This window comes from Phaethon lepturus, unplaced genomic scaffold, assembly GCF_000687285.1.
Source record: "Phaethon lepturus isolate BGI_N335 unplaced genomic scaffold, ASM68728v1 scaffold6676, whole genome shotgun sequence".
Lineage (NCBI taxonomy): Eukaryota > Metazoa > Chordata > Aves > Phaethontiformes > Phaethontidae > Phaethon > Phaethon lepturus.
The window spans coordinates 1-26,069 of NW_010548217.1; the positions used below are offsets into that span (position 1 = coordinate 1).

Sequence of the window (26,069 nt, forward strand, 5' to 3'; positions counted from 1 at the left end):
AGTTGCGCCAGGGGAGGTTTAGACTAGATGTCACAAAACTTTCTTTACTGAGAGAGTGGTCAAGCATTGCAACAGGCTGCCCAGGGAGGTGGTGGAGTCACCATCACTGGAAGTGTTCAGAATGGCTGTAGACGTGGCACGTCAGGACATGGTTTAGTGGGCATGGTGGTGTTGGGTTGATGATTGGACTTGATAATCTGAAAGGTCTTTTCCAACCTTAATGATTCTGTGATTCTGTGGTATATGTGTGTGTGTGTGTATGTGTATATATATATATCAATATATAATAGCGCCTTAGTGAGATTTTTAAGGGGCTGTGCAAAAAATCAAGAAATATGGATTGGCTTATCATCATAGTGTATTGCAGTGAGATATTCATATGAGATCAGTGATCTTTTTCTTGTTAAAGAAAAAAGATGCCGTCTTTGAGAGATGGCATCGTGAGATACATGAAGTTCTTGCCTTGTTTAGCTTTGAATTGGTTATTTGAATGAGCATAATATAACTGAATTTTGAAAACAGCAGATAACCATGCACTGAGTAAAAACTTTTATCATATCTTATGAACTACATGTTCTGACAGTGCATCAACCAGAATTTAACCAGTGTGGATGAGGCCATTCTTTTGTATGCTGAAGCATCAGTGTACTTCAAATCTGAATTTTTCTGAATCTTGACAAGGATGGTATTCAAGCAGAATTATTCAAAGTAAAATGAATTAAAGTGAAGCCTATTAGTTTAAAAATAAACAAACTAACAAAACGCTGAATGCCCAAGGAGGGCTAAAAGTTTCCTTTTTCTTTACCTTAAGAGGAGTGAGCATTTTTCTTTCTATTTAATTGGGGTGAAAATTGTATCTATGCTTAAGAAGAATACATATAAATAATACTTTGAGAACATGGTGTTTGTAATTGATGTAGTAGAGAATATCCCTTGCTTTGTACATTTGCAGTCCTTCAAATTTTTGCTTCCTTTTTTGCTATGATAGGTAGTTAACAGTAAACACAACTTCTGAATAATATTATATGTTCTTAACAATAAATGTACAAAGTGAGCTCATTAACAATAATTATTTTGGGAAAAAAAGTGGACTATGTTACGTTTGCATTTATTATTAACATCTGTGATTGCATTTACCACAATTCCATATAAACAAGACATTTTATGAATTAGAATTTTTTATGGATAATATAGAATTTTATACAAAATTTACACAAATGTACCTTCTTGGAGAAAGATGGAATAGACTTTGTATGCAGAAACTTCACTGAATCTGAGTAAGACTAAAGCATAGAGTTTTTTTTAAAGGCAAGGTTCAGTTTTCACTGTTGTAAAAACCGTGCTGAGGTATGTCCTTGATTTCATCACCTTCTTTCTCAGAAATTGTGTCTCCTGAGCAAATAAATGCACGTTCTTTATTCCACACTAGCAGCAGTGTGAAAAAGAATTCAGCATAATGCACTCATGTATGAAACATTACAGTCACTCTATATATGTGCTTTGCCTAAATATGCTATTTTTAACACTCCTTTTTTCTAAACATGCATAAACTGTGCTGTTAAGTAGTAGCTGTTGCTGTCTGTATTTTTCTGCAAAACAGGTTTTGTTTTGATTCTCACATATCCGATTGTGCCATTTTCAATGGATTTCTTTGTTTTAAAGAGGATTGTTTTTCATTTTTTATTTTACAGAGTTACATACATGGAAGCAGTCAGGCTCAGTTTGTTGCAGAATCACATATTATTCTTCTACTGAGTATCCTTCAAACTGGTGATGAATAGAAAAAAGCAAGCTGAGGCACAGTGTGCTGTTATATGAAATTGCTCTGACAGTGAATATGATTGAACTTCTGAGAAGGTATTCTATTTTGGGTTACTTACTCTTTGTTTATATAAATATCTAATGTTGTTTCTATTTACTTCCAAGTAAAGCTGGCATTGCTTTTCACTAATATGTACCTTGTTATCTCCTTTGTTACTTTTATGCCTAATCTTAATGTTTTTCTTTTCAGTGTTTTCTTTTCCATAGCAGAAACTAACTTTACTTTCTTTTTCAGTCTTTATTACAAAAGCTAAAAATTCTATGTTAAAAATTATTTTATTTCTTTTAACTGACAAGGAAAGTATGCTGAAAATTACTAATCATGCATAAAGATTATTTTTCCTCCAGTAGTCTTTGGTTTGGGTTTTTTTTTTCCCTCTACCTAATCTAAACGGTTTACTACTGCTTCTGGAAACAAATAACCCAATCCAATTTGCTCTGACATCAAGAAAGCCACTGAGACCTACTTTTACTCCTTCTTTCTTACTGAGTCAGAGCAAGTTAAATTAATTTTTTCGTGTGTGAATGTCTTAATAATCTGCAAGAAAAACTCATATACTATCTAGTTTCTTTAAACTCTGCTTCTAATCAGCTTTGTTCATTGAGTGAAAATTCTATTCACCATTTACCACTATTAAAATACAATAGTCCCATCACAAATACCTTCCTTAAGGAGAACAAGAGGAAGAAAACAACATTTCCCAATCTGAAGTAATAGCCAGATCTCAGAGTTTGATGATTGTAGCTACCTTCTTGTTCTCTCCCTGAAGTTATGTTGGCTTAGATCCCGCTGTTCCTCTGGCTTACCTGTCTACCTTAACGTTTGGCATTTGCTATCTGAAGAGAACATCGTCATTAGTTCTTTTTGCTTCATTACATTCATTTGCCTGGCATCAATTTTGCTACTTGTGAAACCTTATTTGCTCTGTAAATAGCCATTATAAATTTAATTTCAAAGTTGCGATCATATTTTGCAGACTAAATGCAATATTCACAATTGAACTGGAATACTATGTCCAGTTCTGGGTCCCCCAGTAAAGGAAAGTGACTTACTTGAGCAAGTCCAGCAAAGGGTCACAGAGATGATTAAGGGACTGGAGCATCTTTCCTATGAGGAAAGGCTGAGAGAGCTAGGACTGTTTGACCTAGAGAAGAGAAGGCTGTCAGAGGGATCTTATCGATGTGTATAGATACCTGATAGAAGGAAATGAAGGAGACAGACTTTCTTAGCAGTGCCCTCTGACAGGACAAGAGGCAGTGGGCCCAAATTGAAAAACAGGAAATTCAGTCTGAAGAAAAGAAAACACTTCTTACTGTGAGGGTGGTCAAACTCTGGAACAGGTTGCCCAGAGGGGCTGTAGAGTCTCCACCTGTGAAGATATTCAAAACCCGACTGGACACGTTTCTGGGCAACCTGGTCTTAGCAGGTTGCTTGAGCAGAGGGGTTGGATTAGATGATCTCAAGAGGTCCCTTCCAGTCTCAACCATTCTGTGATTCTGTCAATTCTCCAGGTTTTATATCATACCCCAATTAATGTTGTGTCAAAATCATAGTGTGTTTGTTAAAGTTTTAGAAGCACATTTATTTGTTCATTATTTCTAAGTTTGAGCTCCTTTTCTTGGGAAGAGAGAGTTAAAGATAAATGAAAACTGTGAAGTCAAAACTCAGTGATTATTAATTTAATTGCTACATTTTTTTACAAGTACACAGAGGCAGCTGTTATGTTTCAGCTGCAAAGTTTCTTGTATAATAGACGGTGTGCATCTTATTAGTACCATCTTTATGCTTTTCTTTTATATAGCCACAACTTATTTTTTAATGTTTTTTGCTTTTCCCATACTGCCACATTTTAAACAAATCTGTTATCAAAACCAAATCCTGTTGGCTGCTTGAGAATGAGAAAAGTAAACCCAAAACCCAGTTAAGATTAAAAATAAACAAAAATTTTGTTCATGACATATTTTGTTTGTCTGACTCAGGCATGAAAGCAATATCTTTTCGTTGGCAGAGACTGTCTTTAAACTGGGAAGTTGGCTAACTACATTAAAGCAGCTGGCTGAAAGATTCCTTTCAGTGAGGTTGTTCATTGCCACTTGCACAAAGAATTCTCTAAGGTTTCATTTCATGGCTCAATACTGTTGAGCTGAGTTTTTGGTCACACAGAAATTTCACAAGTGACATAAAATTTCTCAAGATTTCAACAGTTATGCATGGAAAGAATTAATATTTCTTTATCCTTACAATGTTGGTAGTAATTATTATCTGCTTCATTGCTTCTTCATTATTTGTTTATTCAGGAAATGTTGATAGAAAATGTGGGAATGAGAAAAAAAAAATGCCAGACTGATAAACAGTAGTACATTCACTTTACCCTTTAAAGTTTAAAAGAATTTTAAAACGAGACGTTACTATGCTGGTGATGTACATGCTTCATTTGGTTGCTTCTTTTCACTTTGTAGTAGTAAGAACAAGGACAAGGTTGTCACTTCCTGCTAGATGTTGAAATGCAATGATGTGTTTCTCTATAAAGTGAATTTTTGATACTTGTGATGAGAAAATATGAATTTCCATTGCATTTCTATACTTGCTTTTAGGTAGTGATTCTACCCAGTCTGCTAGATGGTTTCCATATAAAGATCTGCTGTTTTTTCCAGAGCTGTAGCTACATAATTAGGATATGGATAAAAAGGACTTGTGAAAATGTCAGATATTCAGTTTCCATTATACTATAAAGTGAAATGAAATTCACTAAAATGTATACAATGTTACTGATTACATACTAGGTGTATCCCACAAATTTTATAATATTTTGAACAAGTAGTTTAGTCCTAACAGGTGATTACTACATCTTAGTAGTAACATAATGGAAGTCCCTGCAGTAATATAGCACATACAATGTCACATCAGTAAAACAATTCTAAAATTAAAAAAAGCTTTTTGATTATTTTTGTAGTTAATTTTATTTCTATGATATGTTTTCTAACAGACAAAATACTGATATTGCATTTAGCAGCAGACCAGACTAGCTGAAATGATTGAACACTTTCAGAAGACATTAAAAACTCAGACTAAGCAAGCTCCTCAGAACAAGGAGGCATTCTTTCATTTCCAAAGTCCTAAACCAGGTTAGGTTTCATTCTGAGGCTCCTTAGAGGTGTCTGATGGGGACCATCTTACAGAGTGCACTGTATCTTATACTGGGTGTGAAGTTTCCTTTTAGAAATTGAAGAAAAAAAATTACCATATTTTGACATAGACCTTGTTGAATTCCAGGCTGCAGAATTGTGAATAAATATTTGAGTAGGCTTTTAAAAACTGAGTGTGGTGGGTTGACCCTGGCTAGACACCAGCTGCCCACCAAAGCCACTCTATCACTCCCCCTTCTCAGCTGGATGGGGGAGAAAATACGACGAAAGGCTCATGGGTCAAGATAAGGACAGGGAGAGATCACTCAGCAATTACTATCCTGAGCAAAACAGACTCAGCTTGGGGCAATTAATTTAATTTATTACCAGTCAAATCAGAGTAGGGTAATGAGAAATAAAACCAAATCTTAAAAACACACCTTTCTCCCACCCCTCCCTTCTTCCCAGCCTCAATTTCTACTCCACAGCAGTGCAGGGAGACTGGGAAAGGGTGTTGTGGTCAGTTCATCACACGTTGTCCCTGACGGTCTTCCCTCCTCCTGAGCCAGACTCCTCACACTCTGCCCCTGCTCCAGCATGGGGTACCTCCCACGGGACACAGTCTTCCATGAACTTCTCCAGCGTGAGTCCTTCCCACAGGCTGCAGTTGTTCACGAACTGCTCCAGCCTGGGTCCCTTCCACACGGTGCAGTCTGTCGGGAACAGACTGCTCCAGCATGAGTCCCCCATGGGGTCACAAGTCCTGCCAGCAAACCTGTTCCAGCATGGGCTTCTCGCTTTTCATGGGGCCACAGGTCCTTGCCAGAACCCTGCTCCAGTGCAGGCCTCCCATGGGGCCACAGCCTCCTTTGGGCATCCACCTGCTCCGGCGTGGGGTCCTCCATAGGCTGGAGGGGGGGATCTGCTCCCCCATTAACCTCCCTGGGCTCTGCTCCGGCATGGGGTCCTCCATGGACTGCAGGTGGAGATTTGCTCCACTGCTAACCTCCATGGGCTGCAGGAGGACAGCCTGCCTCACCATGGTCTTCACCATGGGCTGCAGGGGCATCTCTGCTCAGACACCTGAAGCACCTCCTCCCCCTCCTCCTTCACTGACCTTGGTGTCTGCAAGGTTGTTGCTCTCACATAATCTCACTCCTCTCTTTTCTGACTGCTGCTGATGTGGCCCACTTTTTCCCCCTTCTTGACTATGTTATCCCAGAGGCGCTACCACCATCACTGATGGGCTCAGCCTTGGCCAGGAGCAGGTCCGTGTTGGAGCTGGCTGCATTGGCTCTATCGGACATAGAGGAAGCTTCTAACAGCTTCTCACAGAAGCCACCCCTGTAGCCCCCCCCACTACCAAAACCTTGCCACGCAAACCCAATATACTGAGAAACAGTCCTTTATGTAAGAAGTAGCCCCTGTAATTGATACTCATTTTACCTGATGAGATGAGAATTTGTAGATCTTTCAGACTCACTTGCCCAAGCTAGTTCTAGACTGCATTGTTTGAGGTGAAATGGTTGTGTGGTCGAGAGCACTTGGAGACACCGAGCTGGCTGAGTACAGAGGCAACTCCAGTCCAGCTCCAGCACAGCATGGCATCACTGCCTTTGTACTTGTTCCAGGAGCATTTTAGTCCAGAACAGTTTAGCTCCACCCTGCCTAGACAGACATCTCATGTATCTAATCTGTAATATATCCAAATGCACAGATTTGGCTTGGCATCCCGATGCAGTTTTCCCATTAGTAGGAACGCAGTACGAAGTAGCTGGTTGCCCATGCTCAAGTTGATCCAAAGTTGATCAGCTTTGCTGTGCAAACACTGATGCCTGCTCAGTCACTCAGATGGCACTCAGGAACAGGCTGTTACCTCGGGTGTGGAGCAAATACACAGAGACGACATCCAAAACTGTGCCTGAGCTAGTAAAAATCTTTGTGCATGAGCACCTAGCAGAGAACAGTAAAAGAACATGGTTAGATATAATAATGCTTGTTATATTATCCACTGTGACTTTCAGGCCATTGCTACTCTTAAACTTTGAGGAGTTCATGTTATGCTGAAAACATGACTGTTACTCAGTTTTGTTGTTACTTAGCTCCCCTTTCTCTTTTCTTGGGGAATTAACTTCAAGAAAGTATCATAGAAATCATATAAATGTTGGTTGAAAGGGACCTCTGAAGATCACATACTCCAGTCTTCCTCTTAAAGCAGGATTATCACCAACACTGGATCTGGTCTTCCATGTTTAGCGCAAATGTTTAAAAACTCCAAGGATTGGGATTGCATAATCTCTCTGGGCAGTTACAGAAGTGAAATTGATCCTAACTTCCAGTCTGAACCTCCCAAGCTGCAATTCATGACTCGTGCTGTGGTGTATAACAATCTTGTCTGTCCTAAGGTTTTGGCTTCCCTTTGGATTTTTTGCCAGTCTTGTAAAATTAGTGGAGTCTTCACTGATGTTTTCATTAAAAAAAGGACAGAACATTCTATGGGGTAATTAGATCCATTATGTTTTAGATTTTTTATTGCCTAGGATGAAAACAAAAGGAGAGGTTTGCTTTTATTCATGCTTCTTTACAGCTCTTTCCCAGCCATAGATTGGCAGGGAATTTTTTTTATTATTTTTTTTTTAGCACTGAGGGAATGCTTTAATATTTATTTCCAGACAAAAAGTAATACTGAATAAGTTAGGTATAAATTTAATTTGAGGTTACATTTAATCATCCATAAAAATATGCAGGTCTCTTAAATATCTGCTTTCAGTTTTCTTTGAAATTAACCAACTTTGATTTCCTTCCCAGGAGTAACAGAACCTTCTTATCGTTTGCAATTGAGAAGGAGGTTTTATGTAATATATAATGGCATTTATCCCTACATCAGCCTGATGACCACTCCTTCAAGCAACTGGGTGTAACTTACACATATAATAATTTAGGGTGTTATGTAGAATTATATCAGTATTGGGACTTTCCTGTGAAGTAGAAAAGTTATGAAAAAGTCATCACAGAAATGGGCATATAACTGCTGTGGAATAAATGTGACAGACTGCACCAACAAAAATTATTTGCAATAAGAGCATGGGATAGATTTTATTTAAACAGAAATCCTTTTTTGTTAAATGGGTTTGAAAGCAGTAGCTTCTGTGGAGCTGTCAACATGCTAGATATTGTGCAGCACGTAATGCAAGGTTTTTGCTTCTGAAGAGTTTGAATATCTCTGAGGACCCTAAGACTGCGTAATTTACACAGATGGGTAACGTTGTTCACATGAGTAATTCTGGTAAGACAATCTATTTGTTGGCTAGATATCTAATTCTACCACACAAAAAGAGCATATACCTAAACACATTATGATTTAACAATAAAGTTTAGCATCTTCTCAACTTATCATCACATAACAAGATAGATAAAGAAGGATTGTGCAAAACAAAACATCCAACCATAATCAATGTTTTTGAGACAGATCTAGCATACAGGATATTACAGCTTCTAGCCACTGATGAATACCTTCTTATTTCTTTTTAATCCTTTTTTTTAATTAATTATGGCACAACATTCTAGAGCAATAAATTTTCAGTGTTAACTTCATGTAGTATGCAGAACTACTCCTTTAGGATGTTTTTTAGCCTATAATTTGCACAATAACTGTACTGTGTGACTTTAATAAGTCATGGGAAATAGTCCTGGGATTTTTTTCCCCTTCTATTTGGGACTTTGTAAAATAAACCATATAGATTTCTCCTTTTCTCCTTACCTGACAGAAATGGGGTCATAGATAACAGGAGTCAGTAGGAATTATTAGATATTTATTAAAAAAAAAAAAGTGTAGGGTCGTTTGACATTCTTAGAGGGACAAGGAGGAGGATATAAAGATGAATATTGAAGTACCATTGCTAGAATTAGGGAGGATAGAGTTATTAAGACATACAGGCAGAAGAGGTATAACTGTGGAATTAAGAGCTGTCATTTTCTAAGAGGAACAATGTGAAGTAAACTGCACAATCAGTATTACTGTTGCAATTAACAATAGTTGAATACAGATAAGAGTGTGTTGATTGTTGTAAACCAAACAGCCATTGGAGTATGCAGTGTTGAGCTGTAAATATGGCTCTGGGTGTGAAGACACAGCAAGAAAGATAAGGAATAGTAAGGTTAGATAGGCTGTGTTGAAGTTGAAAGATTTCTTCAATTCTTTCATATCTCTCTCTGGTGGACACTAATTGGTACTTCTAATGAACGTCCATTTTCATCAAGTTTTTATGTCATTCCCTGGAGTGGGATGTAATGTGGGGGTTTTTAATGTAATGTGTCATATTTTTTTCCTTTTGCAGTAACAGTGAATACTATACAGAGTAAGTGTAAAAGTCATAGTAAATATTTTCTTTCTCAGAAGAGTTTCGGTTATTAAGTAAATTATTTGTTGTACAGGAGATAAATCTAAACCATTATTACAGGAATTACAAGTTATTATTAACCTGATAATTTTTCTCATTGTTAGTATTAAACTTAGTTGACTTTGCTGATAAAACACATGCACCTAAGTAAAAATGGAAATGTCTTTTCAGCTTGTTAATTTGAATTCCCAAGGCAGAGTTTAATGTGACAGCTATGTAGGCGGATATGAGATGTTGATTGAGAAGGAAAAAGAAACGTGATTGGTGATAAAGAAAAAGACAAATCTTTTCTGTAGCATTAAAGTTACACCTATTATGAAAGACATTTCCTGTCCTACAGAGTGAATTAAGTGTATTAAGTGCCTCTCTCGTGTAAGGAAACTTAACCACAGAATGAATTTAAATGGGAGATGCCTTTCTGTGTGTCAGTAGGGATTGTGCAAAGTCACTGAGCATAAGAACCTGAAATTTTGAGTCAACGTCAGTAGAACAATACTCATTTAGCTCTCAGTAGTAACTTTTATCCGTTGTGCATAATGGAATCAAATTGTGTTCCCCAGAGATTAAGTAAAAGTGAATGATGATAACTAAAGCAGTGAGATAAGGTTTTCGTATGCTTGATCTTAAGGACGAGAAAAAAGGGAAGAACACCACAGTGGGAAAAGATAGAACTAAAAGCACAAAATTAGAGCATATTTAAGTGTGCTTCTTAATTAACTATGGAAATCAATGTCCAAAGCAGCAAAACATACTGCACGTTTTCTATTCTTTGCTTGCATTATCCACCAATACCGTCTGCTAACCTTGTGGGCTCTTCTGGAGGCTGCCTGATTCCTCCTAACTCTGATGAAGCATAAGGAGATGATAGCTAGAAAGATGAAGAAATTTCCTTACATTACCTCATTCTCCTACTGCTTGACCCTAAAGTAATTTATAATACGACATTTTAAGAAAGATGTCAGAGAAATACGCAGAGACCTTAAATTTACAGCTGGGCATTTGTCAATGCAACATATAACATAATTCTCTTTCATTAGCTAGTTGAATGATACTGGATTTGGTGAAATACCTTCATATATGGTGTGCATATTCTGTATGAAATTACCAACTCTGTAGTTCAGTAATCTTCAATCATTTTCAAATTTTTGGCTCTAAAATTTTCCAATGTAAATGCAGACCCCTGCAAAGCAAATTTAGCTGTCGGCTGCTCTGGCAATTGCCTCATTTTTATTTGTTTTTTTTGCAAATACCTGACTGCCAGTTCACAGCCCAAGAGACATTCACTGACTGCAGGCTGAAAACAGCAGCATTTTTAAGGGTTTCTTTAGGCGTCAATTAATAATTTTAATAGTTATTTGAATTGTTAAGAAACATATTTATTTGAGTGGCTAAATGATGCAAAAACATAGTCCAAAGTTAAACATTTTACCTTTTGGATCCACAGATAGCTTTTACTAATTTGAATATTCTTCAAGTACATTCAGCTAAGAATAAACTGTGTCTGTTAAGATACTGCACAGGTCTTTAACAATGAAGGAAAGTATAATGCCAGCATAGAGCCATACTGATGATGATTTGTGATATAGAAAAAAAAATGTGTGATATTCTTAAAACGATTTATGGGTGCTTAGAGAGAGCAAGTGAGATGGTGTGTGTGCATGCTGAAGGATCAAGTGTGTACTAACAAACAGATGAGACAACATACTAAGTCTAGTGATTGAAATAAAGTGCTTGAAAATAAGGTAGATGTTTGGAATTAAGCATTAGAATAGTGAGAGAAAATGATATAGTGTCATAAATACTTATAAATAGCTCAAATAGAGTTTGGTTTAGGCAATGTATCTGTTTAAAAGTTCAGAAATGAAGCTATTAAGAAAAATTAATTTAATTCATTTTAATCTCTGGTATGCTTAACATGAAGGAAACTAAAGTACTGTTATACATCTGCCTGTTCGGGAGATACGTATACTTCTTTGATTTGTATGTCTCTAGGCAAGAAAATTTGTAGAGACAAATTATAAAATGTAAATAAGGTTAGAAAAAATATTTATTTTGTACAGTGGCAAACCACACAATAAGAATTTGCAAGATGGGCAGGACTAACCCTGAAACTCCATCAGATGTAATTTACAAAACCAAAAAGGTCATAAGTAATAAATGTAAAAATCATCTCCCCCAGAGTTAGTTTTAGGTGATCCTAAAAGATGAAGATGAATATTAGGATGATATGAACATGAATAATTAGGATGTAAATTAGGCTGAAAATCCCTGAATGTTTGATTAGTGATTTAGCACAAACTTAGTCAGGTATCTCTGTGCTACTTTGTTGCAGTTGAATTAAAACTGATTCCAGAGTTTTTCTCTTCTCTTGAACCTTTTATATGGCCTTTCCATTCTCAAGTGTCTAAGAGCATCACAAGAGGGACGGTTCCATTAGATTATCTGTGGATTAGAAAAGACAGTCTCATAAATTGAAGGTAAAACTAATCAAATGAATAATAATGAAACTTTTTCACTATAGAAGATTCTATATTAATATCAAATTGATTCTCTGCTCTGTTAAAATGAAGAAAAAGCATCAAAAAGGAAGGTGGTATAGTTTGGTTGGCATTTAAATGGTTGAAATGCAAAATTCCAGCTACTTCATTGTTGTGAGTTGCATATTTCAAGGAGTTGAGGGGGAACTCCAGTGCCAAGATTCATGTAATAATTCTTAAAATTCTTGAAAAGCCATTTGGTGTAACTGAAGCCAGAAGGTTTTAAGCTGAAAGAATGCTCAGTGTTATTGTAGGTAGCAGTACAACTACGTTTCAGGCCATTAAAAAATACTGAAGTATATCTTGATGGTGTACAACTGAGGCTTAAATTAAATTCATATTCAAATAAATAACTTTCAGACTGTGTTCCACTTTTTCAACTGCTGAGTTGAGAGTCATCCTTCTTCACTGAGATGAGACATACAGTAATTGGTATCTTAAACATGCCTCCTTCCTCAGCCCTCAAGGCCTGTTGGATCATCCACCGGGATGGTTATGGTCTAACTGAGAATTGACTGCACGTTTTTTAATAACATAAGTGGAATATTAGAATAATTGCGCATTGTTTCCTGAACCGAAGCAACAATGTCTTAAAAGAAACCATGAGACCTGTTTCATTGCAGAACCATACTTTTTGTCTTCATTAGTTTCTTCAACCTATGATAAAAAAGTGGCTAATACCTTGTTTTCAAGAACTGCATGTAGCTGAAGAATATTTCCTAAATAGATTGACTAGAATTTATATTACACAGCATTTTCAGATGTAAGTTGAAAGTTAAATTCACATAGAAATGGTTCAGATAAAGAACCTGTAATGTGGTCAGGATTTCTGAAATTATAGCAGATATTTTAGAACTTTTAAGTATTAGTAGGAAGAAGTTAAGACAAATATGTCTCGGTTAGTGAAATATGCCCCCCTTGTAAAGGGCCAGCAAAGAATTTCTCATCACCCCCCAAAAAAGAAAAAAAGAGAAGACAAAACACCATAGATTTTCCTGTTGATCATAGTACTCCTTCACAAAAAATGTACGTGCTCTTCTTTGTTCCGTGTGTGATAAAGTGGACCAGAAGTTTTTAAAGTTTGTGTGATAATCTCTCCCCATTTTAGTGAACAGTAAACTGAGCACAGACTCGAGTGGATTAATATTTTGTTCTCTAGTTTTTCTTGCCTATGTGTTATTAAGCAACTACATGATCTGCAACTATGTGTATAATGCTAATGCCAGAGTTTGTACTCTTGGCAGAAGTCCAGCAGAACCAAACTTTTTTCACAAAAGTAACCAAGTATTAGTCAACCTATTTTCTTAATGAACTTATTAAAGTTACTAGATAATGCTACATTAGTGGCTGGCTTTTCTTAACAGGGTAGAAATATATGTGGATTTTTTTTTTTCTCTTGTTGCAGTTTCCTCAATTAATTCATTTTTATGCTTTGTAACTTTTGAAAGCAGAAAACTGAATGATTCTCATGACATTCTTTCCAACTCTTTTTCCTACTTGAAGCATAGCAGCAGCACAGGAGATTTCCAGTCTCTTACGCTCATGGATGTGAATCTTAACAGGCAAATTTTTTAGAAAGTAATTTTGCCTTCCATTCCAATTTGCATAGTCTTGTGGATTCCAGGATTGTTTGGGTTTTCTCCCCACAATATTTTGCAAATTATTTTTTAATATTTGTAATAAGTTTCTGGAAAACTTGAATATAACCACTGATTCATAAGAGCGACCCTATGCCTTATACCTTGTGCATGTGTGAGAAAGTACTTTGGGCTACTAGTGTGTTTCTAATTATTGTCTAATTTAGTACTGTAGATGATGTCTATATTGAAGAGGTGTTGTTAATACTTGTATTTCCTTGATGTTGCCTATTGGCATCTGCCTCCTTTCACCACCAGTGTTCACTTTTTTAAATCCTGTTATTCTTCATTTGACTTTTCTCATTCTATGTGTATGAAATTTGGAAGTCTCAAGCCTGAATCAGGCTGCTAATCTCTGATGAAGTGTGAAAATGTTACCATTAACATTTCTAAATCCTTTTGCTCAGGCTCTGCTTAATTGAAATTGAACTGAAATTTCGGAAGTCTTAGAGCATTTTTGTCTAATTTTGAACATTTCTAACATTGTATTACCTGTGTTTGTAAACAGAAACATCATTCTTAAAGTTTGTACTCATCCTGTTACCTAGCCCTGGGGTAAGCAATGCTTAAAAATTCGACCTTGTTCAAGAATCAGTTAACTCTGGTGAAGTTCGTGTTTCCTGGAATTGTGAGGTACAGCTCCCATGTTGCACTCCTGCTTCAGTATGGTATTCAGGCATACCTCCCCTTCAGAACAGATGTTATGCACAGTAGTAACCATTCCTTTTTGTTTATACAGTTTCAAATAAACAATTAAGTGAATGGTTTAAGATCTTGCTACATTAGTTAAATTGTTCTATCATTATGTACTTGTTCACATTTGTAACAGTTATAATGAGACAATAAAACACTGAAAGTGACTTGAGGACTTTGCCTCTGAGATGTTTCTCTGCGAAACTATTAAGCAATATGACACTAAAGAGGGAGCTAATGTCTTATCTAAAAGCAGAGGAAGATAAAGTAGTCCAACTGCTTCGGTTTGCATCAAATAACCAATGAATTGTGTGCAATAACACTGAATGATTTCTGGTTCTTATAGTTTTCATTTTTTAAAATAGTTTACTACCAATATACAGAATATTGTAGGATATTGGGGAGCAGCTATTTCCATAACTGTCCAAAATTTGTGTGTCCTACTTGACGACTTGTCCCTTAAAGCTTTTTGAACCTTCTCTCCTTTTTTGTCTAGAAGGCATAAAAGAAAATCTTACTACACATTTTTGCCACAGGTGGGTGTATTGGTGCAGCACAGATTGTAGTATGCAACTTTATATAGAAATACTTTCGTGCATTTTATGAACTTGAAAGCTTTAGTTCGTAGATGTACCTTTGTGGCTTTTTGAGGTATCCACACATCTGCTGTTTTCCTTGACAATGGCAATCCAGATGCTGCTATCACCATGGGAATGGTACTCCTGAATGAAGCTGCTACCTCCAAAGGGGATGTTGGAAAAAGGAGAAGTAAGTTATTTAGTACAACTAAGTCAATGTTTAGACAATTAGAAGACATTGGGAAATTACAAATTAATATCTAATTAAATTTTCAGAATGAAAATTCACGCTTCATTCACGTGAAGTTGTAACAGTAGAAATATGTTTCAAGCATACTCAGCCAAGGTATATCTTGAAACGGTATCTCCACTACATAGTACTGCATAAATGCTTTTTGGCTCTTGAATTATATTGAAAGTCAGGGACATAAAGAACAAGAGTTTGAAAACATATTTTTCAAAATTAATTTAGGCATTTAAGATGTGTAAGATGACAACATCCAAAGGAGTGTGAAAACTCTTTTACTTGGTGCACTTTGCCACTACCATGTCTCCAGAGGAAGGTGAAAGCCCAACAGTAGATGTAGTACAGAATTTATCCAAATCTGTAATATCTAAAGATTCTTAGTCTAAAGTGCAAGTTTTATTTTTTTCTAAATGTTGTTGTCAATCAGAATATTTGCAAGATTTTTTGGCAATGAATTGCATAAACACAATATGAAAGTATTTTATCCAGATTTAAACTTCCTAACTGTTATGTCGAACAAACTTTTACTGAGTATGACATGGGTTGAAACAAATATGCCCGTCTGCCTTTGTACCTTTTAGAATATTTTTTCATATCTCCTGCTGCTTACTCTTTTTCTCATTTAAGACCTTTGAAAAATGCCAGCCTTCCTACACTGCTTCTCCTTTCTTTCTAGAGCAGTTCTTTAGCTTCTTCTGTGTAATACACCGTATTGCAGATAGGGCCAGACAACTATTTTCTATAAAACCATTCTATAATTCTTCATAATCAGTGGTTGAACAGTGACTAGAGCTCTAATCTATAGTGATTTGAGGGTCTCAGTTAATGAGCTGTATATGTATGATTTAATTCTGAATGTCTTTTACAGTATGTAGCTTTAATACTGATGTCAAAAGAGACAGTGACATGAGTTTAATTGGAATATGACATTAGATCACGATTGAGATCCAGGTCTCTGAACATAGACACAGCAAAATAACAGTGGGCTGCATTACAAATTCAGACTCTGTTCTGCTTGTGGCCGTTACGTGAATGCTTTCCGTGTACCTGCCTTGCATTGTTCATGCTTCGCAATTTATTCATCCATGCTTTGAAATCATATTTGTGAGTGGTGATTTCTTTATAATGAAGTGTGTTTATAAGATTTGTACAGGGCTAGTTTTCTCAAAATAACTGCAGAAATTTTATATTTCAATTGACATATGGCAGTTTCCACATGGTCAGTTTAAATGAAAAAATGTGTCATTGTCACTTTCCCTGGCTTCATGGTTGCTCATCCTTCACTCAAAGCCAGCACCCTTTTGAAGCACGAATATTGCAATTAACTAGCAAAGGTTTGGCTAAAGTAGGACTAATATAAGAAGAGAAGCTTTTAAAATCAAAGTAGCTCACCAGAACCAAAATATTAGCTGATGTATATGAGCTGCATCTCAATTATATGCATCAACTTGTAACATGTTGCCTTTTTTTTTATTTATTTACTTGCAATTGAGCAAGCTATCATGATCAAAAAGTTTTTATGCTATTATTACAGAGGATGCCAACTGATGTTCCAAATTTTGTTTGTTAATTAAAGCATTTACTTTGCTAATTCATTCTTTGCCTGAAAAGGCTCAAAGCACTTGCATCTGGATACTATTGGAAGGTCTGCGTCACTGTTGTTTATCTTCAAAACCTAGAGATTTCTATTGCTATCAAGAGTAAAAAGTGATTTGGCCAGCAGCCTTGGAACTTACAACAGTGAAATGTTTTAGCCACTAAGAACTACATAAAGTAGTTACTAAACTGCCTTTGCTGTTATTTCAGCCTTAGATGGTTGACTAGAGAGAATGTGATTCCATTAGTCAAGGGATATTTTTCTAAATGTAATTTGTTTTCCAAAAAAAGAACAAGCAAATACCTGAAATTACATTGCTCGATATGTGTAATTTACAGGGTTATTAAATCCATTATCAGCAGTAAGGTGTTTGCATCCACATACATTTGAGTTGCAAATTGCTGCTCTTTTTTCTTGAAAATACATTCACACTGACAAGTTATTTTTTCTTAATAACTGTGAATATTATTTCCATATGTGTTTGAAATCATGTCAAAAGATACTGGGCATCAGTAGTCAAGGCAGTAACATTTTTATATTTAACTGTGTCGAAATTTTCAATAAATGATTGACATAATATTCTTTGTAGAGATTCCAATTTTATTTTTTTTTATGTGCTAATAAACAAAGTTATTTTCTTTCCAGTAATATGTCTGGTAGGCTTGGGTCTGGTGGTCTTTTTCTTCAGCTTCCTGTTGTCGATATTTCGCTCCAAATACCATGGCTACCCATACAGGTAATTTCTCATTAAATTCTCATCTTACAGATTTTAATAGCTTTGTATAAGTCTAGGAATAGCTTTCAGGTAAACAATCTTTGATTTTTACTGCTGAAGGCTATGGGAGCTGGAAGAAGCAGGAAGAATGGTGATTAATTCAAGCAAACCAAAAAGGGCTGGAAAGCTAATGTTGTTAACATGACTATTAATGCAGACCAGTTAAATGGGTTTGAGCACAGATGTGTGGCATACATAGTGCCCCATGAAAAAAGCAAAAGAAAACACGTGCTTAAGTTTCTAAACATTTATTAGATATCTATTTGTGTAAGAGGTACATAGGACAAGGCACAAAAACACCAAACCAGTGTACAGTGCTAAGCTATGATGTACCACTAAAAGTACCCTCTTCTTTTGTAAGCCACACCACAAAGGAAAGAAAGGGTTATAGACTGTCTTAATTATATGTACAGCTGTCAATTAAACAGTTAAAATTTGTCTGAGAAGCAGAAAAAGTAGAAAATTAGTAAAGAAAATACAGTTCTTGCTTTTTGTAAGTGGATGCTTTCAGCTGTGAGGTCACCTGCAGAGGTAGTCCAGACTTCTGATTCACATCTTCTTGCTGATCTGCTATATTTATTTTTTTTAGTAGCCTGTCAGGAGCAGGTGGCCCGTAGCATTTTCTTGTGATCCTGGTACCATTTTCAGAGGTACATGAAAAAGCCTAGCTAGAGGAAGAGGAAAGGTGCAATTAAGCAAATTGTCAGTGCTATAGTAATGACGGACCTGGCTACTGAGGTAAACACAATACAGTGACATTTCCCAAGTCACCAAGTTTATGGAACAAAACAGAGATCTCTTGGTTTTTTTCTCCCTAAGCTTTGTTTTGTAGGATGGCTAAATATTTTTCATGAGGAAGAGTCTTTTTCCTGTTGTTCTGTTCTCCAGGATTAGCAATTTTGTTCCATTGACTTTTTGATCCTATTTGAAACTATGCTTTTCTTCCCGTTGCTTCAGTCTTTGCTCCTTTCTAACTTTTTTTCCTGTAAAGAGAGAGATATATACACTTATGTATATGAATACATATGTATACAGTTGACAGTCTTAACATGCTATGCTAGGCTTTACAATAGAGATAATACGCATGAGTGCTGTTTTCTCCCGTCTAGTGGGCCACAGTGCCTTTAAAGAGATAGGATTTTCCTTATTTCCAGTGAAATTGGTTTCTATCAACTAGTAGACTAATCCTTCACAGAATATTAGTCTACGTTACTACTACCATGTATGGAAGAGTAAGTGGATGATGTGTGTTGCAATGTAGGTATATTAACATTTTGCTGAAAGATCTGGCATGATGAAATGTCAACTAATATATATGTAAGGGAAACACTAGTACAACAGGTTCAGAAAGTTATATTTTGAAGTAAGTAGAAAACAAAAGAACTGTATCGTTAACAGTTCTACTGTTTTTACAGTCACTGTTAAAGAATCATATGAGGAATACTTCTACAGTTTTTCTCAGATACTTCTTAGTGTTGATTTCTATGACTCGGTCTTATGACTAGTGCAGCAGCCAGCTTTATATTCTGTGCTATGTTCCACCGGTAAGGATTCAGCCTCGCAAAGCCAACTTAGATCTAACGTTTGAGCTAATACATAAGATTTTTCTATTAGTTTTTGCTGCGAGACTTTAGAACTATTTTCTTGTTTACTGAGCTTCGTCTCTTTATGCAGATTAATTAATATTTCATTTAGATCACCTCAGATTAGTTTTAGCATTTAATGACATCATACTCAAGACAAGGAAACTCTTCCCCTTGCAATATGCGCAGAAGGTGTGCTCTTGCTTTTTACTCATTTCTGCGAAGGAAGGAGGTCTGTAAACAGCCCAATAGTATCACATAGCAAAATTTCCTCAGTATGGAGTTAATAGTTTGCCACGGTGGATAGTCTGTACAGCCTGTCATCATCCTCTCTGGAGACAGCCTTCTAGCTTGACTGACTGGGTGAAAGACAGGATCCAGTTTTCCTAATTGTGAGGTATTGTTACTTCCCATTAAGTGTTTAAGTCTTAATCTAAAGAAGGAATTATGAGCTTGATCTGCAGCTTGTAAGCTTGTTTGAGAAGCATGGCCAAAGAATGTCAATCCATGGTCTGAGCTCACTTGCACCTTCTCATAACAAGTTTACTAAAAGGAAAAAGCAGTAGTTCTTGTTGTGTTCCTTGCTATGCAATTTAACACCTACTAAAGAAAACCTGACAGTGGCATTAATTTCATTTTTAATTCTTTCCATTTGGGAACGTTCTTATCACCTATTAACAGCATGCTTATATGACTGTGCCAATTTTCAGACCTTGCATGGCTTTTGTGAATGCACTAGGGTTCTTTGACTGCTATATGATACCTAGGATAGCTGAGGTTGAACAGTGCCTTGTGAACATTAGTATGCTTTGTGAGTTGGCATGCCTACACGATACCACTGATGTTAGAGCAGACTGATTTGCTCATGTCTACTACATATCTTGTAGTATCACATATTGTAAGCTTTAAGAATCTTAATTTAAATAATGTAGGGGTTTTCCCTTTTTTCTTGCTAATCTGTTTGCTGTAAATTTTGGGTGGGTTGGATTTATTTATTTCCCACACACAAATATCAGACATCTTTTCTTTGGAGTGTCTAGCAGAAGTTGTAGCCCTGTGTAGATTTTGTATTCTTGTGTTAGTATCCAAGCTAAGAATAAAGGACATCAAGAATCAGGGTGGGGGGAAGAGGAAGAGAAAGAGAACTTCTGAATTCTATTAAAAGTTTAATTTCAACAAATGTAGTTTGATATGCAATGCATGTGGAAAAGAAGTGCACCTGTTAGTGTGTTAAAGCTGTTGAAGAAAGAAATAAAAGAAGTTCAGGATAGTGCTGAAAAAAGTGATTCATCACAATCCTCTTAAAATGAGATAGTGCTGCATCATGTTGTTACTATGAAGAAATTATTAGATCCATAAACCAAATTCTCTCTAAGGAGCTAAGCAGATTCAATATCACAACTTAGTAACACTCATCAAGTAAACTGATAAAAGAATGAACCCTGTGGATGTATAAGTACATGAGAAACATTTAATAGCTGGCTAAGTGTTATGTAGGTTTTTTTATAATGTTACTGCTCCTGCAGAATTAAGCAAGATCTTACAAGCTCTCTTGGTCTGTCCTAGATTCTTCATGTTTTCACAGGAATAAGTTAATCATTCAATCTGAAATCCTCACTCACGGCAGAATTACTGGAATCCGTCACTAGAACTGATCCTTTTGCTTTGCTATTAACAAATTTCATTTGCCAGTTTCCCGTATGTGTAATTTACTTACCAGGTCCTTTCCGGTGTTAAATCTTTCAGGCTTCTGTTCTCCTCTTGGTAGCTCTCACTCCATTTTCTGTTGCATTATTTTAAATAAACGTACTATTGATTCTTTGACACTTCAGTGATCTCAACCATGTCATCATCATGACAACGCCATAGTAAAGATTTCTTAAGAGAAGCCTCCTTGGTTTATGTGCATAGTTTTTGTGAATTTTAATGAAGTTAACATGCAAAACACTAAGAAGGACCAAGTATATAAACTCTGTTATTTTCCTTTTATCCCTTTAATTTAATATCCTGCATTTTAACTTCATTCATATATGCTGATATACATTAATCTTTTTGTCTGAATTACTTAGGACCTTCCAAGGAGTTCCGTGTCCCATCAATTGATCCCAATGTATATCTTATACATCTTATATTTTAAGATGTGAAATATGCCTGTCTTTTTACTTTCACTGGTTGTAGATTTCACCTTGAAACTATCAGTTGTTTTGTGATAAGTTGTCCTCAGGCTAGTAAGCTTTGCCTTTAACAATACTAACAACAACGCATACTAATGATCAGTCGGAAGAAAGAATGTTTATGTTGGCATGCCTAAAGCAACAGTTAAAGATGACTGAAATTGTTTTAATGCTATACGTACAATCTCAAGCATCAACTTCACTGTCCTACTTTTTTTTTTTAAAAGTCAAATATACTAAATTGTTTCTGTTCTCTGTCACTGAACAACCAAATAAGTCCTCTATGAAGCAGCATGCATCCATAAAAAAATAAAACAGTAACACAACCTGCTGTGCATCCTCTTTCTCTCCAGTGACCTCCATGGAGTGAAGATAAATCAAAACAGAGGTGGATAAACATAAAGCAGGAGTTAACATAAAGACTGTTATTTCCTTTTCTAATGTGCATAAATAAAAGTACTGGGGATGATGTTATTTCTTTGACCTTTGTAATGCCATTGTCATTGTTAATTTCTGTGACAAACAGAAAAGTGTCCAGAGGAGTGCTAGATAAGAGCACAGGTCTATAAGTATGCTCTTTAGAGGGCATGTATGTAGGAAGGGAGAGTAACATTTTGTTTACAATATTTTCATCCACTTCAGACATTTTCCAATTAAGTTTTTTATTCTTCCTTCCACAGAATTTTCTTCTTGAAGGCTAGGGCTGGGGAAGAAAATACTTTAATTAATATGCTGGTAAAATACTCTTATACAATAAAGTGTTGGAATGGGAGAGGTGATGCAAAATGGAGGTCATCATGAAGGTTACTTACTGAGCGAACAGAATCGTGATGGATGAGCTAGCATGTAACAAATCTCTGCTAGAGCCATTTTTACCATGGCAGGGCGTTTTCATGCCTGTACTAATCCACCTTTTTTATGGGAGCTAGATGAAATTTTTCATTTTGCTAAAACTTTCATTTTAATTGCTGTCATTAACTGTTGAAAGATAATGCAATAATTTTATTTTATACTGCTGAACATTTTCCCCTTTATAATGCTTTCTGGAGAAGACAAGAGCGTTGATGTATCCGAGAGAATCTTTTTGGAAGCCTTCTCACCCCAATATTTAAAGTGAATTAGTGATATATTAAGTATCAGAAACTCAGTGATTGAGCAATAAAATTTCATTATATCAACACAGAATTTTATCTGTCAACTAATACACATGGGAATAACAGAGAAACTCTTCTTAACTATAAGCCAAAAGCATGAACTCTTAAGTTAGCTTTGCTAGTCAGCAAAGAGCTTGGAGGGCTCTCTGGAAAGCTCAGTCCAGGCAATTTCAGTCCAAAAAGCACCCAGAATATTAAAAAGAATGAGGAAGGATGGCAAGAACAAAACAGAATACATCAGAACCCTAGCATAGTATTGCATTACTGGGAATGTTAGGAATCTAAGTATTTGTAACACTGGTTTCTTCAAGAGGACAGACAGACAGAAGTCTTACCCAGTTTATTGATGTTAGAGAAAGTTTCTTGACTTTTTTTTTTTCTTTCTAAGCTTTGGCTGAAACTTATTAACTGCTCTGTGTTGTCTTTTCTGCTTTGTTTTCTGGATGAAACTTTTAGCAGAGTTTCATTATTGTTGACACTTCCAATTGTCCTTTCAAGTCCACATTTTATCATTTGCTGTTGTTTTAATCTGAATTTAAATGATATGAATACCTGAAAATTCAACATTTTCATATAAGTTTTCATTAACTAGCTTGCTTTAAGTAGCTTTTTAAGGAATTTTTGTTACCTGCAGTTGAGAGTTTCATTATCAGATTATCCTTTATAGCCATTGTATTTGGGTACTATTGAAAAGAGTAATGTGAAGAGATTTTAGTTAAACCATAAAAAATAATCAGCCTTCTGAACTATGTATTGGTGGAATGGAAAATATATATTCTGTATTGACTAGCAGAGAAAATTAACTAAGCTGCAAGAAAGCATGATAAATAACAGATGCCTTATTTTCATCAAAAAAATAAATGTTAAGTCAGACATGAAGTATTCATTCCTTGCTTAGAGAAAAATAGTCAATGCAACAGACAAATGGCAAGGTGCCCCAGATCTTGAAAATTCTTTGCATTCACTATATACACCATATAACAAATGTCTACCCTCATTGCAACTAAATTAGTTTCAGTAAAGAAATCCTGTATAATATTGAACAATTGAAATTAAATGCAAGTGAATAAAATGGAATAGTTATTTCTTGGAAATATACTGGTAAAATATTAGTAAGTAGAACAAATAGTATTTGCAGACATATAAAAGTAAATTTATTAATAAACGTGAGCACTACTAACAACTATTCAGATGTTCCATGTTGATTTCATGCATAATTAAATTGATTCACCTTAGTTTATGAACTGCTAAATCTACTTCTGATAAACACCAAGATTCACATTCAGGTCTATAGTGCTCAGCAAAATAGGCTACTTTCTTTAAAACAGCAGAAATTGGTATTATTTTAAAAGACAGGGAAACAATAATACACAGTTGTCAAAACAAAGCATCTCACGTTTAGCATTTTCTATACTACTTCTCCTAATGTGGCGAGACACCGTGTTCTTCAGCAAAGAAGCTGCCCCTTGAACTGGATGGCAAAACAGCTCAGTCCGTTCATCTAAACCATGCAACAGCACAGTGGATTCATGAATATCCACAGACCTTCACATTCCTCTGTATGCGAGGAGGCCAGTGCTGGTTTCTAGTCCTTTAAAAAAATGAGAGATCTGATTTCCAGGTGTCTGGTCCCATAGCAGATGTCTTCAGAAGGGTGTGCTTCTTCCTGTGGCAAACAGTCTTCATGCTCTTCTAATGAGTAGGACCTTCCTCCTGCGATTACCACAATTAAGAATGCCTCTTTTTGCTTTTATTGTTTTCCTGTAAGCCGTACAGTTTACCATTTAATCCTACCTATTCTACCCAATTCCAGCTAGTTAATGTCTGGAAGGGCACACTTTGGCCAGCCTTTCCTATTCTGCTTTCCCCTGCCTTGCATAACAGGACATGGTTTCTTTTTTTCTTTTTGCAAATCTACGCCAACAGATGTCCAATTTGTTATTCTAGATATTTCAGAAACCCTGCTCCCCCACCCCCTTCTTTTTGGCTATTCTCTAGTTTATGATTTTTTATGGTGTTTTGGCTTTTTGTGTTTTCCATCTAAGACTTTTTCCTTCCTTCTGTATCTAGCCTCCTAAGCTTGTTTTGTAACTTCCATGTAACGTTCAGTGTTTACTCTGTATCGTGCCTCTTCACTGCTAAAGATGCAGTTCGCGTGTAGACAGAAAGTAAGGAACAATAGCTGTGGTAGGAGCATATTTATCCAAAATGACATTGCCATATTTATATTTCTTTACAGTTATACCATGCAGTCTTTTACCCCTCCTGAGCCTGTCAACGCTACCTGCCTGACTATTGTAATCTTCAGCCCTTCCCCCCAAACTTTTTCACTACCGGTATTCCTTCTCCTCTCAGTTCCTTTCCTATACTTGGCCTTACACATCTATCCTAGTCCTGGGTTATCTTTTTAGTCTCACGTGCTCAGCATTCTCTTACTTCTCCCACTCAGAACCCTACGATTCACCATTTCATGCGCTTCTTGCTAGCTTTTCCCTTTCAATAATCACTTCACTCTCCAGCACCCAGACAGTTGCCATCTGTTTTGCCTTGGTTTCTATGTCTTGCCTAATGAGCTTGTCAACTTTTCGCAGCAGGGAACATTTTTATATTGGTACAGTCTTTTAAGCTTATGGCACTTGTATGTATGTTTTGTAATGATTAATTATATACCATGGATGGAAAACTGGTGAAATTATTACAACACGTGTATGCTAAAGCACAGTGCATATCTATAAGGAGATGAAGGATCTTTCATGCAAAGCTAGAGGCAGTGAAGAAACCCTTCCATTCAGTAGTTCATTGCTTTTGTGTTTGTACAGTTAACTCAGTCTGTAGTCATGCACAAGTCTTTCTCTCTCTGTTCCTATTTCCCAATTTATGAGATAACTCGTCTTTGGTAAAGTGCTTAGAAAGATATGACACTATATATATATATCTACTTTTTAAAAAATACAAAGTAAGTAAGTTTTATTCCAGGGTAAAGAAAGAGCAATGTCATGTGAAACTTCTTAATTTGTTACAATATTAAGAATTTAAGAGTCTGCAACCCTACAGAGCCTTGCCAAGTCCTCTATACCCTCCTCATTCTGGGGCTGCTTCAACAGTAAAAGAAGAATGTTTTAAATAAATTGAAACATCTCCTGGGAGAAGTAGTTCTCACTTTAAGTAGTAAGAGCAGATGTAGGACTTCATTGAACAGAACAGATGTTTGAAGTGCATTTTGCTTTTTAATTTTTTTAAATAGGCAAATTTAAGTTTCAGTCACTCAAGTTTTATTTGATAACTTTCATGCTTGCTTAGTAATTACTAAATGGGATATAAAAATTTAAGAGATTATTATACAAATGTCAAGTGACTTTTCAAATGAATGTTTTCCAAAGTCCTTGTTTATTGTTTTCAAATAATTGTGATGCTATGTTTTATATGCATTTTTCAGCATTTAATCATGTTTTCTTTCTTTTCAGCTTCTTAATTAAATGAATTCAAGAGGGATTCATTTAGAGCTGCTTACCATGAAGATAAGCTATAAGTGATATTATCTGCCTATGTTGTTTCATGTATTCAAGAATCTTTTGTTGGTTCATCTGTTTTTGTGATTATTTATATAGTACACTGATAGAGAAATGAATGCAGTTTTATGCAATGAATGTGTAATTTATAGAAACACACAGTAAACACCTCACTGGGAAGTGCTAAAAAGTTAATATAGCGTGCTCAAGAATTTAAATAAATTTCATTATAATGGGC

At 35.9% G+C, this 26,069-nt stretch overlaps 1 long non-coding RNA gene across 1 annotated transcript; it reads left to right on the plus strand.

Annotated features, from left to right (window-relative positions):
• Positions 1–1,690: 1,690 nt before the first annotated feature.
• LOC104622958 lies at positions 1,691–26,069 on the plus strand. The gene is made up of 4 exons (XR_738055.1): positions 1,691–1,755; positions 14,908–14,982; positions 17,282–17,372; positions 25,787–26,069. It is a non-coding gene; the product is annotated as an uncharacterized LOC104622958 (long non-coding RNA).